Raw genomic sequence first — 18052 nt, 5'->3', positions numbered from 1 at the left:
TTTTTAAACCAGGGCTCATACTCCCTGGCAAACCCTGAGTCCAATGTTTGTCCACCAGCCCTGAAAATTTGTTGTAAGTTCTACTTTGCTTCTTAATCTTTTAGCTGGCAGTTCCATTATCAGTAGATAGCTCTGAGAAAAAGGCTCCACTGAATGCTTTGCATATCTCTCTGAGTTTTCTTTTTTAGCTCACCAGTCCCCTGGAAAACTTTTTTGGTTTTTTTTGTTTGTTTGGTTAGTTGGTTTTTTTTTTTTTTTACTATTTTGTCTAGTTTGTTTGCCTTATCTGGAGGGTTGATCCAATTTACCTATAGGATTACTAGAGTAGAAATCCTCCATTCTTTGTTAAACCCAATCAGATTTTCATTTCCATTACTCCAGTGAAACTGTTCTTATCAAGATTTCTATTCAATGAATTCCATTGGTCAGTTCAGAATCCTCATTTGCTGTACATTCCCTGGTACATATTTTCAGTCTTATTTTGTCTTCTTTCCTATTCACTCCTTCTCCTTCTCTTCCTTCGTCATCTTCTTCCTGTCTTGTCAGTGTTGGAGTGCTCCATGGCTCAGTCCTTGGCCCTCTTCTGTCAGAATACACTCATTTCTTGATTATCTCATTTAATCTACTTTCTTTAAGTAACACAGATATAGCAAATACACCGAATTAATGTATCCAGCCCAGATCCATCTCTTGGATATCTGAGTGTAATTTCAAAGTTAAGGTCCAAAACTGAACTTCTGATCTTACCACAAAAACAAAAACAAGAGAAAAAACACAGAAACCCCTGCTTAACTTGATGGGGTTTTTTGTTTTGTTTGTTTGTTTGTTTTTTGGTGGTACGCGGGCCCCTCACTGTTGTGGCCTCTCCTGTTGTGGAGCACAGGCTCCAGATGCACAGGCTCAGTGGCCATGGCTCACGGGCCCAGCCACTCCACGGCATGTGGGATCTTCCCGGACCTTGGCACAAACCCGTGTCCCCTGCATCAGCAGGCAGACTCTCAACCACTGCACCACCAGGGAAGCCCCAACTTGATGTTTTTAAAAGGAGTTCTTTGTTTCTATTATCCAAATAAAGTCTTGGAAATATTAAAATTATACCCTAGGTTTATACTTCTATTAATTGAAAATTATTCTATGACTAGTGTTGTTTGCTACAGTTAAAAATTATTTATCCAACAGGATAAATTTTATACTAATAACAATTCTGCTGTGATTTAAGTACATCTAAAGGTATATCGCTCTTTTTTGTATATGAACAGTGATTTTAGTACCTATTTGTCCGTAAGTAACCCTAATAATTCTCATTCTGAGATGAACTCACTCAAGTGTGGTACTTACATTGGGTCATAAAGACTCTCTAGGATTTTAATCTCAGGCAAAAGGAAATCATGTGTATAATTAAACATAGTCATGTAATATTCATATAATGTAAAATATTTGTCATCTAAAATATTTTCAAGTGTGTCAGCATAACACTCCCCCTAAAAGCTTTCAGAACATAATGTAACCTGAAAGACTGCTGTTTAAAAATAATTCACTCTCTTTCGGTATTTGATGGTGAAAACTACTGTAAAATAAATTATCTTCTTCTACTCTTTATGCACAATTGTTTTTAAATAGAAAATTGGGCACTGCTGTGCTTAACTACTTACTGGAAGGATTTCTTTTGTAGGAGAAAATGGGGTGGGGAAAGAAGGATTTGTAGCCTGTAATACTCTCAAGGACAGCTTTACATTTTAAACAATGATGTCATTAAATGATTCCCTTCAAAGGTACAAAGCTAAGTAGATACATTTATTAATTTAAAAAAATGAATATTGAAATACATACAATAGTTGTTCAAACTTTCTATATCTCAACTTTAAAAGCTATAGAGCTTATTAAAATATCAAAAGAGTCAAATGTAACTGTTTTTTCATTAAACTATTCATTCCTTTTGGAATATAAGTACATTTAAAGCTTATTTTAAAATGCAATGATTCTAAAAAAAAAAAAAAATGCAATGATTCTGTATTTCTCTCAGAGCAAAGTTCTTTAATGGCCCCTGTAACTTTCCTCCTTGATCTTTACTTGACCTTACCTCCTACCACTTTGCATTTGACCCACTCTGCTCTAGTTATATTAAACTCCTCGGATGTTCCTAGCACATTCCCATCTTAAAACTTAAAAACTTTTGCATTGGCTGTGCCCTCGGCTTGGAACAGTCTCCCTTCAGGTATGGATCCCAGTGGCTCACTCCTTCATCTCTTCTAGGCTTTTCCCAAATGTTTCAGCAAAGGTCAAACTATCAGCCCTATTTCAAATAGCAATCTCCCCCCTTCTACCGCCAGTGCTCAGGACAATTATTGTGTTCTGCATTTTTTTCATCAAACTCCAACAAAGAGGTCCCCAAACTTTATCAGTTCATGGTGCCCTTAGTCTCTTAATAATTTTTTTTCACAGTCCCTCTAGCCAAAAGAAATAGCTAACAATTCCATTTATTAAATAGTTAAGTCCAAACAACTTAATAGCCATTTGAAAAAGTAATAGACATAAGTTAAAAGAAAATAATATTTATACTTTGTTCTTAATTAACTATTCTTACTTACTAATATGATGTGTGTACCTGTTGGGCCTTGAATGGCTTGTCAACACTTGGAAACATAATGGACAACACCACCCTCATTTCCTGATGCACCTTGATTTTTGCTAAGTGTTAGTTTGCTATTTTAGCAACCACTAAAATGCTGGCTCTGAGAAGATGTGATGCCACTAAAAGAAATTTGGCATGAACTCATGAATTTTAAGCTGTAGTAATGTGTACCTTGTCTGATAGATGGTGCTGTGTTCCCCTTGAAAATTTAGATAACCTCCATTGTCCTTGTCATTTTGCTGAATTACAGAGATGCTTTGGCATACAGTTTGGGAACCTTGGTGCTGACCTATTATATAATTATTTATTAGGTGTATTATTTATAGTCTTTTCCACTACCATTCCTCATGACAGAATGTGCTGAAGCACTAGAATTTGTGTCCATTTTGTTCTCTGATATATTTCAAGCACTGTGAATAGTCCTGGCATATGTAGGTTTTCAGTGCACATTTGTAGCATAAATAATTATTGGTCATTTATGTTTGTCTATGAACTCTCTATTTATATTTTTGCCAAATTTTCTTTCAGGTTTATCTTTTTATTGGTCTGTGAATATTTTTTGTATATCTAGGAAATTAGCCTTCTGATTATATGTTCAGCAAATATTTTCCCAGTTTGTCTTTTTGCTTTTGACATTTTTATGATACTTCTTGCTTCATAGATACCTTAAATTTTTATGTAGTCAATTCTGCCAGTTCCTTTTCTTTATAGCCTATAGGTGATATTTTATGTTTAAACAGATTTTGCCCATTACATGATCCTAAATAAAGAAAAATAAATAAAACTGTGTCCAATTTTTTTTCTAAATTTTTTTTTCTTTTTTTAGGGTTTGTTTTTCTATTATTATTATTATTTTCAACCACTATTTTACCAAGAATTTATTAGACTCTAGGATAGAGATCCAGCTTGATCTTCATCCAAATGGCTAGCCAGCTGTCTCAACACTGCCTATTAAATAATTGATCTTTCCCCACTGCTTTGAAATAACAGCTTTGCCACACACTAAATCTCCCATGTGTATTTTGGCTCTATTTCTAGAACTGTCGATTCTGTTTTAGCTGTCATTTTGTTCCTTCTCAGCACTAACCTCTTTGACTTACTACGATCTTGAAAATTGTTTTTAGTTTTGTGTCACAAACTAATGGATTTTTAATTTGGGAGGCATAGAATATTACCCTTTGAAACTATCCTTTAAAAGTTAATTCCAACAAAACAACTTGGCAAGTATTAGAAATCACAATTCAAAGAGGACCTAAACAAAAGTTCTCTAGGAGACTTCTTTTTTATCCATTCAACCATTTATCACAGTTCCGGATATATTGTGGGCACATAGAATTTCAATGAATCAAATACCTTCTAACACTGGAAACAGGGCAGCATGAATGAATTTCTTATACATGAAGTACAGTAAAGATGAGTAACAACTGGATTTTTCTGTACACAACCAGCAACCTAGTTATGCTGTTATGAAATTTTTAACACAAAGACAGTGATCTCATGAATTCTATCTTGCTCTCAGTGAATACTCCAAAACCTCACAATATGAAGTTAGAAACACAAAGCAAAGTATTAATAATCTCTTATTTTTATGATATTTTTGAATGGACTTTGCTCATATCAATATACTTGACAAGAAACATCACTGCTAAAGCATGAAACTAACAGCTAAAGAGCATAATTACCCTCTAAACACTCAACAAAACCTTTATGCATCTACTTGAATTCAAAAGAGATACTTATGCACATTTGCATATACATATGTAAAAAAGTAAGGTAGTTTTTGGTAATTTGACGTAAATAAACATTCAAAACGTCAAGACAGGCTAAAAAAGATTTCAACAATTTCAACACCCAGCCCAACTGCTCTCATGAGTAATTTTATTTCTTTTTTGCCTGTCACTCTACATAAGTCCATTAGAAGCAGACAAGACCTAAAAATACAGATTAGAGAGGGTTTTTTTCCTTCATACATATGGGAGACATGGGCTCTTGGTCAACGACAAATACAGAGACAATATCCCTCATTCTTGCCAATGTAACATGCTTTTCTGAGCTGAAGGAAAAATTTTCCTTGGAAACCAACCACAACAGCCCCTCTTCCTTGTAACTAGTAACAAACAGATTCAATGTATAATAGTACAAATGGACCAGTTAGGGTAAAGAACATAAGAACAGAAAGGCACTATGTACCATTTTTATCAAATTTAAATAACTATATCCCAGGCACCCATTTTTTTAAGCCCCCAATTTCAGAAGATCTTTGTTTGTAACCACTTATTCCGTGACATAAGAGACTGTTTAACCAACTGCATTATGTGTATTATTTTATCCCTAAGGTTATCATTGAAATGTCTGGGGCATTCATACAACTGAAAACATAATTCTGCCGGTACAGTCAGGTAGAAGCATTTCCAGCTTCTACAGAAAATGGACAAAGCTGGGATGTTTCCTGTGCCAATTAGCAGTTTCACTGAGCAAGAAGGAAGTGTGTCTAAAGATTCCTGAATGAGAACCCAGAAAGCTCAGTGTTTGAATGAGAACAGCCCAGCAAGCTTTCTTGGGCTTTTGGCACGCACAGAGGCCACAGTAAAGAGTTCCCAGGAAGGTCATCCAATTTCAATGAGCCAGAGGGATTATGTGGGAGGGAAGCGGTTATGTGGCTTGTTCCCTTCAGCATATGTCCAGGGAGGACCTTTGCCAATGCCTGGCACCAAAGGGCTTATAAATATCTTCTAGCTGAACTTGTGAATACAGCTTTTCAAATACCAGACAAATGATGGTGCAAAGGAATAAGTTCGGCGAAAATTATGAATTGTCTGAAAATTCAGTGAAGCTGCAAGTTTGTATTTGGAAGTCACACACATGCCTCAAATATATAATTTGATTTAGATTCAGGAGACAAGTTTATTTAACTATGGGATACTTATCTGATGATTTGTCTATGCTGCTGTTACTCAGCCATTTGGAAAACGACTAACTTTACAATGTTTCACCAATACTTTCATTTTAATGGAGGCGTACAGCATTATAGTATAGTTAGTGTCATTTTAGATGTGTGACACACTTGATTAAGCTAGAATTAGATCTTAATTCATTTAAAAATCCAGGGACAACCTATTCTTCTTTTTTTTTTTTTTTTTTTTTTGCGGTATGCGGGCCTCTCACTGTTGTGGCCTCTCCCGTTGCGGAGCACAGGCTCCGGACGCGCAGGCCCAGCGGCCATGGCTCACGGGCCCAGCCGCTCCGCGGCATATGGGATCCTCCCTGACCGGTCCCTGACCGGGGCACGAACCCGTATCCCCTGCATCGGCAGGCGGACTCTCAACCACTGCGCCACCAGGGAGGCCCCCAAACCTATTCTTTATTTTAAAACTGTAACCTATATTTATTTACCTATGTGCAAGTTTAACTGCGGGCTTCTCACTGTTGTGGCCTCTCCTGCTGTGGAGCACAGGCTCCAGACGCGCAGGCTCAGCGGCCATGGCTCATGGGCCCAGCCGCTCCGCAGCATGTGGGATCTTCCCGGACCGGGGCACGAACCCGCGTCCCCTGCATCGGCAGGCGGACTCTCAACCACTGCGCCACCAGGGAAGCCCTAACTTTTTTTTTTTTTCCTACACTCTACTGCCTTTCATCAATTAAGTGTTGCTCTTCTTTGAAATTAAGCTTACTGTAATCTTTTCAGATTGCACCTGGTAAAACATTTTTCTTATGCCTGATGAAGAGAATAAAACGAATTCAACAAATATATGATTTCCCATTGTCTCTCAAACACTTGTAAGTCACAAGGATATTTAGATAAACAAGCTGCAGCTTTTTCAGTCAAAGGGGGAAGAGATGCCAGAGATTAGTAAACAGCTAATAATCATATAGTGTTTCCCAAAGTCTATTCTCAATCCAGCAACCAGAATGAGCCCTTAAAAACAGAAGTCAGATCCTGCCCGTTCTCTGCTCAAGCTCTCTATTCAGAACCAACAGTTTACAACTCCTACATGATCTGGCCCCCATTTTCAGTTTGGCCCAGTCTTCTACCTCTCTCACTCCTGTTCTACTGCTCTGATATACCTGCTTTTCAGTGGCACACTGACATCGAACATGTTACATATACTCTTGCCTTACTTTTCCCCCAGACATCCACTTACTTTCTTATCTTTGTTCAAATTCCACCGCTTTTTTCCTAATAAATTTATTTATTTATTTATCTATCTATCTATCTATCTATTTATTTATTTATTTATTTGGCTGCTTTAGTTCTTTGTTGCTGTGTGAGGCTTTCTCTAGTTGTGGCGAGCAGGGGCTACTCTTTGTTGTGGAGCGTGGGCTTCTCATTGTAGTGGCTTCTCTCGTTGCAGAGATGGGCTCTAGGTGTGTGGGCTTCAGTAGTTGTGGCACGCAGGTTCAGTACTGGTGGCTCGAGAGCTCAGGCTCAGTAGTTGTGGTGCACGGGCTTAGTTGCTCTGCAGTATGTGGGATCTTCCCAGACCAGGACTCGAACCCGTGTCCCCTGCATTGGCAGGAGGATTCTTGACCACTGTGCCACCAGGGAAGCCCAAATTTCACCTTTTTAGTGAGATCTTCCCTGACCACCCTATTTCAGTCTCTCCCCAGCACACTCTACCTCCTTTTCCAAGATTTATTTATCCATAATTTATCTCCAAAATATTAAAAAAAAATTTTAATAAATTTATTTTTTGTTTGTTTTTTATTTTTGGCTGTGTTGGGTCTTCGTTGCTGTGCGTGGGCTTTCTCTAGTTGAGGTGAGTGGGAGCTACTCTTCGTTGCGGTGTGCCTGCTTCTCATTGTCGTGGCATCTCTTGTTGCGGAGCACAGGCTCTAGGCGCATGGGCTTCAGTAGTTGTGGCACGTGGGCTCAGTAGTTGTGGCTTGTGGGCTCTTGAGCACAGGCTCCATAGTTGTGGTGCACGGGCTTAGTTGCTCCGTGGCATGTGGGATCTTCCCGGGCCAGGGTTTGAACCCATGTCTCTTGTATTGGCAGGCAGATTCTTAACCACTGCACCACCAGGGAAGCCCCCCAAATACTTTTATCTTCATAATATTTTATATCCCTTTACATCTTACCATTTTGTTGGTGGTTAGTTTCTGTCTTGCCCTCTAGAATATAGGTTCTATGAAGGCTGAGATTTTTGTCAACTTGCTAATTTCTATGTTTCCAGTGCCTCTAAAAGAACCTGGTACATACAAATTGCTCAATAAATACATATGTTGAATAAATGAATGTCTATTTGAAGTAAGAACAAGGTACAATGGAACAGAGAATAAAAACCTAAATGATTTCTGCTCATGGGATAAACAAAGCTTCACAGAGGTTGTAACAATTTAGGTTGGCTTTAAAAGAAGAGTAGATATTAATATTTTCCAATTATAGAAATGGGGTGGGGGGGACATTGTAATCATGGAGAACAGTGTAACAGGATGCTTTGAATAGCTAGTAATAGAAAACCTGACTCAGAATGGACTAGTCAATGACAAAATGCATTGACTCATGTAACTGGAGGTCCTAAAGTCAGGTAGGCATCATGATTGGCTTCATCCAGGGGCTCTGGCTCTCTTTCTCTATGATACCTCATCTCAGGAGTGGCTTTGTCTTAGGCTGGCTTCCCTCATCAGAGCAAAGCAGCTATAATGGTTCCAAGATTCAAACCCTCACATTACAGTACCCAAAGGAAAGGAGAAAGCTCTCAGAACAGTAGGTACCCTTCTTTCTCAGATCCGAAGCCTTTTTTTTTTTAACATCTTTATTGGAGTACAATTGCTTTACAATGGTGTGTTAGTTTCTGCTTTATAAGAAAGTGAATCAGCTATACATATACATATATCCCCATATCTCCTCCCTCTTGTGTCTCCCTCCCTCCCACCCTCCCTATTCCACCCCTCTATGTGGTCACAAAGCACAGAGCTGATCTCGCTGTGCTATGTGGCTGCTTCCCACTAGCTATCTATTTTACATTTGGTAGTGTATATATGTCCATGACACTCTCTCACTTTGTCCCAGCTTACCCTTCCCCCTCCCCGTGTCTTCAAGTCTATTCTCTAGTATGTCTGAGTCTTTATTCCCATCCTGCCCCTAGGTTCTTCATGACATCTTTGTTTTAGATTCCATATATATGTATTAGCATACGGCATTTGTTTTTCTCTTTCTGACTTACTTCACTCTGTATGACAGACTCTAGGTCCATCCACCTCACTACAAATAACCCAATTTCATTTCTTTTTATGCCAAGCCTATTCTTAAATCAACCACTTTGGCTACGGATACGCCATAGACCAAGTGATTTACACCTAATTTATATGAATCAATCACAAAGATAAGTGGAAATGGATTCCCATGTTTGGATTAAATTAATCACAGCCACCCTTGGATCTGGAGGTGGAGTCATTTTCCTTCCCAGTCCATGATTACTATCCAATGGCTGAGAGGGTTGTTGGGAAAACCATTATAATTTCCATAATAAATAGATACAAACATAATATATTGGGATAACACTGTGTGTTCTTAAAGAACGCTTAAAGAATAGAGGGATTTGAGGAACTTCCCTGGTGGTCCAGTGGTAAAGAATCTACCTTACAATGCAGGGGATGTGGGTTCGACCCCTCATCAGGGAACTAAGATCCAACATGCCGCAGAGCAACTAAGCCCGCACACCACAACTACTGAGCCCACACACCTCAACTAGAGAATCTGCATGCTGTGAACCGCAGAGTTCACATGCTCTGGAACCCGCGACACATCTACAGAGCCCACGCACCCTGGAGCCTGCACACCACAATTAGAGAAGAGAAAACCTACATGCCACAACTAGAGAGAAGGCCACACACTGCAATGAAGAGCCTGTGCACCGCAATGAAAGATCCCATATGCCTCAGTGAAGATCCTGCGTGCCTCAGCTAAGACCTGACACAGCCAAAAATAAATAACAATTAATAAAGTAAATAATAAATAAATCAAAGAAAAAAAAAGAATGGAGGGAGTTGATTCTAGAAAGGTTAAGTTGAGGTGAGATGAGTCAGGGCCCTGTAGAACTGGATATAAAGATTAGACTTTATCATGGAGCTGCTAAAAAGCCACTGAAGTTTTTTAAAGCAAGACAGTGTCATGATAAGAGTGTTGTTTATTTCTTTGGTATTTTAACTACTTTAGAAAAATAATTCTGCGAGCAATATTAAAAACTAGATTGGAAAAATTTACAGAAAGAAAAGTCGTCTAAGATGCTATCGTAATAGTCCACCACAGGTTGAAGTGAGACAAAGGGAGAGAAACTTAATTGGAGAGATATTTTTCACAAAATAACAATACAAAAATAGATGATAAATAAGAGGAAAGAGAGCTGACTCTGAGGTCTATAATTTGGAGGACTGGTATGTATAATGACTCTCGACAGAAAAAAAAAAAAAAAAAAAGAGGACCCAGGATTAGGAGTATATTGGAGAGGAAAGTTATGAAGAAATTCTACACAAGATTGAATCAAGAACACTGTGGGAGAACTGGGAACAGTAGAACCAATTATTTCTGAGTGACAGAAAGTATAGTGGATTTTTGTTGTGTTTTGATTGCTTCACTAACATTCATTTTCCCTTGTTCATAACACCCTAATTCCCTTTGGGGGAAGTATTGCTTCCCTGTTGATTACAGTCTGATGGGGTGTAAGTGGAGGGCTTCCACTTAGACAAGAAGTAACATCTGTAAACCAAGCCTAAGTCACTTGGATGCTTTCTTCCTGAAGGCTTAGTAATGGGCAGAGTGAAAAGAGACTAGAAACAACTGGATTCATCCCAGAGGTTAGGCTGGAATACCAAGCTGTTTTTGCTGTCAAAGAGACTGTTTTATAATTCCCTCTGTGGTTTCCTTGGTTCCTGTAAATTTCCAAGTTCCCATCTCCAGGCTTCTTTTTAATACTATGATCTCACAATATCTTTCTGATAAATTCATTTTTTCTTAAGGAGAGTCCATTTGTGTCACCCTAGTCAAAGAACATTAGCTGAAACAGAAGGGAGGTAGAAAGATGCTGAAAGAATAATGTTAGAGTAAATAGCAAAATTGAGGATGTTCTTGTAAGATGTACAAATTCTAGGTCACATAAAAACTAGACTATCATTTTTGTGAATTAGGGGCTTGAGAAGAACCATAAAGGTTTTTTTTTTTTTCTTTTTTCTTTTTTTTAACTGTTACTGAAAGGAATGTGTAAAGGGACTAAATGATTAAAAGGATTGCTTATCTTACTGAGGCTGAAAACATAAAATTTTAATGGAGCCAAACCAACATAATTATGCAGTTTTATTTAATAGTATTTAGAAATTCTAGAATGGAATTAAAGAATGCAAATCAGTAGAGTGATCCAGATTTAGAGATTAATGGGCTATACTCTCCAGTTAACAGTCAAGGGAGTAAGAGAATGAGTGGCTGATATACACTTGACATGATGAACCCTGGGATTCCGCCTGGGTAGGAAGCTATTTAGATCATATATATGGAAGTGGGAAAAATCAGTAACAGCTTCACCTATAAGGCTGTGGCAAGGATAGGATTCAGGACTAAACAATTTCAGGAAGGATATTTATCCAGATGCCTATTGGCAGCACAGACCAAGGGAAAACCCAGTCTATGATCCAAGAGGGAAAATAATTATGATCCTAAATGCTGCAAGCCCAGAGAGTAATAAAATGCCATAAATGTCAAAATTAGTGACAAATTTGGATATCTATGGGAGTATGGTGTGATCCAACAAACTTGGAGAATGTTTATAGCAGCAAGGCACAGAGGTATACCTGCTTATTGAAAGTGCTTCTAATAAGCAGAAATGAAGCTTAGACCCTAATAAACTGAAAGATAATAATAAATAAATTGGGGAAAGGGAAGCTAATAATGAAAGCAAAAGTAAACTTACTAAAATTGAGGAAGTAGAAGAGGTGGAGGGTTCATCTGGAGAGAGAAATCTCAGGGTTCAAGATATTAGAGGTATAGACAGCCAAGTGAGTGCTTAGAGGTAAAGTTATTAAGGTAAAACAGATCAGGGCAATGGACCTACAGTATTAAATAAGTCATAAACGTGGAAATTATTTATCGTTGTTGGAAAGTTATGAGAAGGAAGTGTGAAAAAAGTGTTAACATCTTTGGTGACAACAGTTTCTGACAGGCTAGTCAATGATAAAGGGACAGATTGAGAGATGACAGTCAAGGGGGAAATGATTGAAACTGGAGAGAGTATAGACTACTACAAACCAATTGTACTAGGAAGAACTCTGGTTTTGTAGTAACTGTGTCTATTCTCACTCTGACTTTCAAGATGACCTTTCCTTGACCTTTGGCTCAGCCTTCTTGAAATGAAATGATGCCCCTGCTCATATGAGACCCATATCATTATTGTGAGAACCAGGCCTCCTTTATACAGACATCTTCCTTCTACAGGTTTGGTTTCATCATCAAAAGTTCCACCCACAGGCTTGGGAGATAGTGGGGAGAACGTTGAGTTCCCTGGCCTGCGAGATGGCCATCAAGGAGGTAGAAAAGCCCTTATAATGGGTGCAACAAAGGTGCTGGACATAGCAGCTGCCTGAGGGGCACAAGAGCCCTGGAACAAGGATAAGTAGCATCTTGAGAACATAATTCAGATTCTTCATAGGGGAAGCATCTTTGTAAAACATAATTTTTAAGATGATTCATAGTAATAAAGAGCGTGGATTTTGAAATCAGACAAATCTTGATTAAAGTGTTGGCTCTGCCACTTAATTGTGTAACCTTGATCAAGTTCCTTACCTCTCTGAGCCTGTTTCATCATCTTTAAAATAGCTAATAATACTTTCTCTTTACAGAAATTAAACTATGTATATAAAATAAGACCAATAATTTTTCCTCACTAGGTGTGTCCAGGATGTGAGTGGGCCGTTAAGCACATAGTCAGTGCATATATAATGGTAGCTTAAAACTAAAATCTAACCAAGTGGATCTAAATATCTTTGGGTTTCCAATTTCTATTTCTTTTCTGCCTTAACCTCCTATTTTTCAAAATGTCTTCTAATTTACTTTGTTCCTATTTTCCTTTTTTTAAAACCTAACCCATTCAACCTATGGCCGTATTTTCAGTCATTTTGTTTCTTATTGTAGTATCTGTGTCATGGTATAAATAGTATACTATAGTCATAGTTTTTTCCTTCACAGTGTAAATTCAATGGTTATTATGAATTGAGTAGAAATTCAAAAAGGAAAACATAAAATCACTCTCAATCATCCAATGATTTCCCATCATATTAAGCATGACGGTGGAAGTATCATGTACTATAAAACTCCCTTCATCTGACCCTGACTATCACTAATGTAATTTCCTCTAGTCCACTTCATCCCACCCCACCCCTATCTCTGCCCTAGCTCACTCTGTTCCAGCCCCTTGCTGTTTCTAGAACATTCCAAAAACATTCTTCTCTCCAATTTTTGGATGTTGCTCTTCCCTTTTCCTGGAATGCTCTTTCCCAGATATTTGGATAGCTAGCTCCCTCACTTCATTTGTAACTCTTGAAATGTCATATTCTCACATAAAATCTTCTATGATCAACCTGTCTAAAGGAGCATACCTGCCTCCTCATTCAACCCCTTTCCTGCTTTTTTCTTCTCATGACATTTATCACTACCAGATACTACAGGATTATTTATATATTATCTATCTTCTTCAGTAGAAGGTAAACACCATGAGGGTAGAGAATTGGTCTAGTTTTAATAATCCATTCCCAAGTGCCTAGATTACACCATGCACGTAGTAGACACTCAGTAAACATTAGTTCTAACTTACTATTTTTTTCTTAGTTGGCCTAGGTAGATCAGGTCAATATCCAAAATAAACTAACCTCCTGGAACTAATAAGTGATCACTAATAACAAAATTACAGGATATAAAGTGTCTTAGTCCATTAAGTCTGCCATAACAAAATGCCATAAACTGGGTGGTTCATACGCAACAGGAATTTACTTCTCACAGTCCTGGAGGCTGGAAAGTCCAAGATCAAAGCACCAGCAGATTTGGTATCTGGTGAGGACCGTTTCCTGGTTTGTACATTGCCGTCTTCTTGCATTTTAAAAAGGGGCATAAGAGCTCTCTGGGGTCTCTTTTATAAGGCCACCAATCCCATACACGAGGGCTATACCCTCATGACCTAATTGCCTCCCCACAGCTCCACCTCCTAATTCTCTTACACTGGGAGTTTGATTTCAACAAATGAATTTTGAGGGACACAAACATTCAGTCTATTGCACAAGATTGATACACAAAAGTCAGTCACCTTTCTATGTACCAACAGTGATCAAGTAGAATCTGACAATAAAAAACACAATAACATTTACATTAGCATCCCCCAAAATGAAATACTTTGGTATACACCTAACAAAATATAAGATCTACATAAGGGCTTCCCTGGTGGCACAGTGGTTGAGAGTCCACTGCCGATGCAGGGGACACGGGTTCATGCCCCGGTCCAGGAAGATCCCACATGCCGCAAAGCGGCTAGCTCCATGAGCCATGGCCGCTGGGCCTGCGCATCCGGAGCCTGTGCTCCGCAACGGGAGAGGCCACAACAGTGAGAGGCCCGCGTACTGCAAAAAAAAAATAAAATAAAATAAAAAGCTTTTGCACAGCAAAGGAACCATAACCAAGACAAAAAGACAACCCTCAGAAGGGGAGAAAATATTTGCAAATGAAGAAACCGACAAAGGATTAATCTCCAAATTTTACAAGCAGCTCATGCAGCTCAATAACAAAAAAACAAACAACCCAATCCAAAAATGGGCAGAAGACCTAAATAGACATTTCTCCAAAGAAGATATACAGATTGCCAACAAATACATGAAAGGATGCTCAACATCATTAATCATTAGAGAAATGTGGATCAAAACTGCAATGAGATATCATCTCACACTGGTCAGAATGGCCATCATCAAAAAATCTAGAAACAATAAATGCTGGAGAGGGTGTGGAGAAAAGGGAACACTCTTGCACTGCTGGTGGGAATGTGAATTGGTACAGCCACTATGGAAAACAATATGGAGGTTCCTTAAAAAACTACAAATAGAACTACCATATGACCCAGCTATCCCACTACTGGGCATATACCCTGAAAACATAATTCAAAAAGAGTCATGTACCAAAATGTTCACTGCAGCTCTATTTACAATAGCCAGGAGATGGAAACAACCTAAGTGTCCATCATCGGATGAATGGATAAAGAAGGTGTGGCACATACATACAGTGGAATATTATTCAGCCATAAAAAGAAATGAAATTGAGTTATTTGTAGTGAGGTGGATGGACCTAGAGTCTGTCATACAGTGTTAAGTAAGTCAGAAAGAGAAAAACAAATACCATATGCTAACACATATATATGGAATCTAAGGGGGGAAAAATGTCATGAAGAACCTAGGGGTAAGACAGGAATAAAGACACAGACCTACTAGTGAATGGACTTGAGGATATGGGGAGGGGGAAGGGTAAGCTGTGACAATGTGAGAGAGTGGCATGGACATATATACACTACCAAACGTAAAATAGGTAGTGGGAAGCAGCCGCATGGCACAGGGAGATCAGCTCAGTGCTTTGTGACCACCTAGAGGGGTAGGAGGGAGGGAGATGCAAGAGGGAAGAGATATGGGAACATACGTATAACTGATTCACTTTGTTATAAAGCAGAAACTAACACACCATTGTAAAGCAATTATACTCCAATAAAGAAGTTTTTAAAAAAAAGATTTGCTATAAAGCTACAGTAATAGAAGCAATGTGATATCAGTGAAAGAAAAGGCAAATAGATCAATGGAATAGAATAGGAAGCTCAGAAATAGACCCACATAAAAAGAGTCACGTGATTTTTGACAAAGAAACAAAGTCAATACATAAGATCAAAGGTAGTTTTTATAACAAACGCTGCTGGAAAAACTGGACATCCACATGCAAAAATAATGAATCTAGACACAAATCTTATACTATTCACAAAAAATTAACTCAAAATTGATCACAGAGCTAAATTATAATACAAAACTATAGGGAGGAGGAACCAAGATGGTGGAGTAGAAGGACGTGCTCTCACTCCCTCTTGCGAGAACACCAGAACCACAACTAGCTGCTGGACAGTCATCGACAGGAAGACACTGGAACCCACCAGAAAGATACCCCACATCCAAAGAGAAAGGAGAAACCACAATGAGACTGTAGGAGGGGCGCAATCACAGTAAAATCAAATCCCATAACTGCTGGGTGGGTGACTCACAGACTGGAGAATACTTATACTACAGAAGTCCACCCACTGGAATGAAGGTTCTGAGCCCCACGTCAGGCTTCCCAACCTGGGGGTCCAGCAACAGGAGGAGGAATTCCTAGAGAATCAGATTTTAAAGCCTAGTGGGAATTGATTGCAGGACTTCGACAGGACTGGGGGACACAGAGACTCCACTCTTGGAGGGCACACACAAAGTAGTGTGCTCATCGGAACCCAGGGGAAGGAGCAGTGACCCCAGGGAAGACTGAACCAGACCTACCTGCTAGTGTTGGAGGGTCCCCTGCAGAGGCAGGGGTGGCTCTGTTTCACCATGGGGACAAGAACACTGGCAGGAGAAATTCTGGGAAGTACTCCTTGGCATGAGCCCTCCCAGAGTCTGTCATTAGCCCCATGAAAGAACCCAGGTAGGCTCCACTGTCGGGTTGCCCCAGGCCAAACAACCAACAGGGAGGGAACACAGCCCCACCCATCAACAGTCAAGTGGATAAAAGTTTTACTGAGCTCTGCCCACCAGAACAACAGTCAGCTCCACCCACCACCAGTGCCTCCCATCAACCCTCTTAGATAGTCTCATCCACCAGAGGGCAGACAGCAGAAGCAAGAAGAACTACAGTCCTGCAGCCCGTGGAACAAAAACCACATTCACAGAAAGACAGACAAGATGAAAAGGCAGAGGGCTATATACCAGATGAAGGAACAAGATAAAACACCAGAAACACAACTAAATGAAGTGGAGATAGGCAACCTTCCAGAAAAAGAATTCAGAATAATTATAATGAAGATGATCCAGGACCTTGGAAAAACAATGGAGGCAAAGATTGAGAAGATGCAAGAAGTGTTTAACAAAGACCTTGAAGAATTAAAGAACAAACAAACGAGATGAACAATACAATAACTGAAATGAAAACTACACTAGAAGGAATCAATAGCAGAATAACAGAGGAAGAAGAATGGATCAATGACCTGGAAGACAGAATGGTGGAATTCACTGCTGCAGAACGGACTAAAGAAAAAAGAATGAAAAGAAATGAAGACAGCCTAAGAGACCACTGGGACAACATTAAACGCAACAATATTTGCATTATAGGGGTCCCAGAAGGAGAAGAGAGAGAGATAAAGGACCAGAGAAAATATTTGAAGAGATTATAGTAGAAAACGTCCATAACATAGGAAAGGAAATAGCCACCCAAGTCCAGAAAGCACAGCAAATCCCATACAGGATAAACCCAAGGAGAAACACACTGAGAAACATAGTAATCAAACTGGCAAAAATTAAAGCCAAAGAAAAATTATTGAAAGCAGCAAGGGAAAAATGACAAATAACATACAAGGGAACTCCCATAAGGTTAACAGCTGATTTCTCAGCAGAAACTCTACAAGCCAGAAGGGATTGGCGTGATATACTTAAAGTGATGAAAGGGAAGAACCTACAACCAAGATTACTCTACCCCGCAAGGATCTCATTCAGATTCGATGGAGAAATCAAAAGCTATACAGAAAAGCAAAAGCTAAGAGAATTCAGCACCACCAATCCAGCTCTACAACAAATGCAAAAGGAACTTCTCTAAGTGGGAAACACAAGAGAAGAAAAGGACCTACAGAAAAAACCCAAAACAATTAAGAAGGGCTTCAAAGGTGGCGCAGTGGTTGAGAGTCCGCCTGAAGATGCAGGGGACACAGGTTCTTGTCCCGGTCCAGGAAGATCCAACATGCCACAGAGCGGCTAGGCCCGTGAGCCATGGCCACTGAGCCTGCATGTCCAGAGCCTGTGCTCCACAACGGGAGATGCCACAACAGTGAGAGGCCCGCGTAACACAAAACAAACAAACAAACAAAAAAAAGCAATTAAGAAAATGGTCATAGGAACATTCATATTGTTAATTACCTTAAACGTGAATGGATTAAATGCTCCAACCAAAAGACACAGGCTTGCTGAATGGATACAAAAAAAAAGACCCGTATATATGCTGTCTACAAAAGACACATTTCAAACCTAGCGACACATACAGACTGAGAGTGAGGGATGGAAAAATATATTCCATGCAAATGGAAATCAAGTGAAAGCTGGAGTAGCAATACTCAAATCAGATAAAATAGACTTTAAAATAAAGAATGTTACAAGAGACAAGGAAGTACACTACATAATGAT

The 18052-nt window shown here is 39.2% G+C and overlaps 1 protein-coding gene across 2 annotated transcripts in view; it reads left to right on the top strand.

Annotated features, from left to right (window-relative positions):
* The window catches only part of KITLG (KIT ligand), a 107649-nt gene extending 95541 nt beyond the window's left edge, over positions 1-12108 (top strand). For both annotated transcript variants that reach the window (XR_014295396.1, XR_014295397.1), the window contains one exon: positions 12099-12108. The gene's annotated coding sequence lies outside the window, so the exon portion shown is untranslated. The remainder of the gene's footprint in view (positions 1-12098) is intronic.
* The last annotated feature ends 5944 nt before the right edge of the window (positions 12109-18052 follow it).

Source organism: Mesoplodon mirus (genome assembly GCF_964341445.2).
Source record: "Mesoplodon mirus genome assembly, chromosome: 11".
Lineage (NCBI taxonomy): Eukaryota > Metazoa > Chordata > Mammalia > Artiodactyla > Ziphiidae > Mesoplodon > Mesoplodon mirus.
The sequence above is the reverse complement of the archived record's forward strand: the minus strand, read 5'-3'. Positions and strand labels throughout refer to the sequence as shown.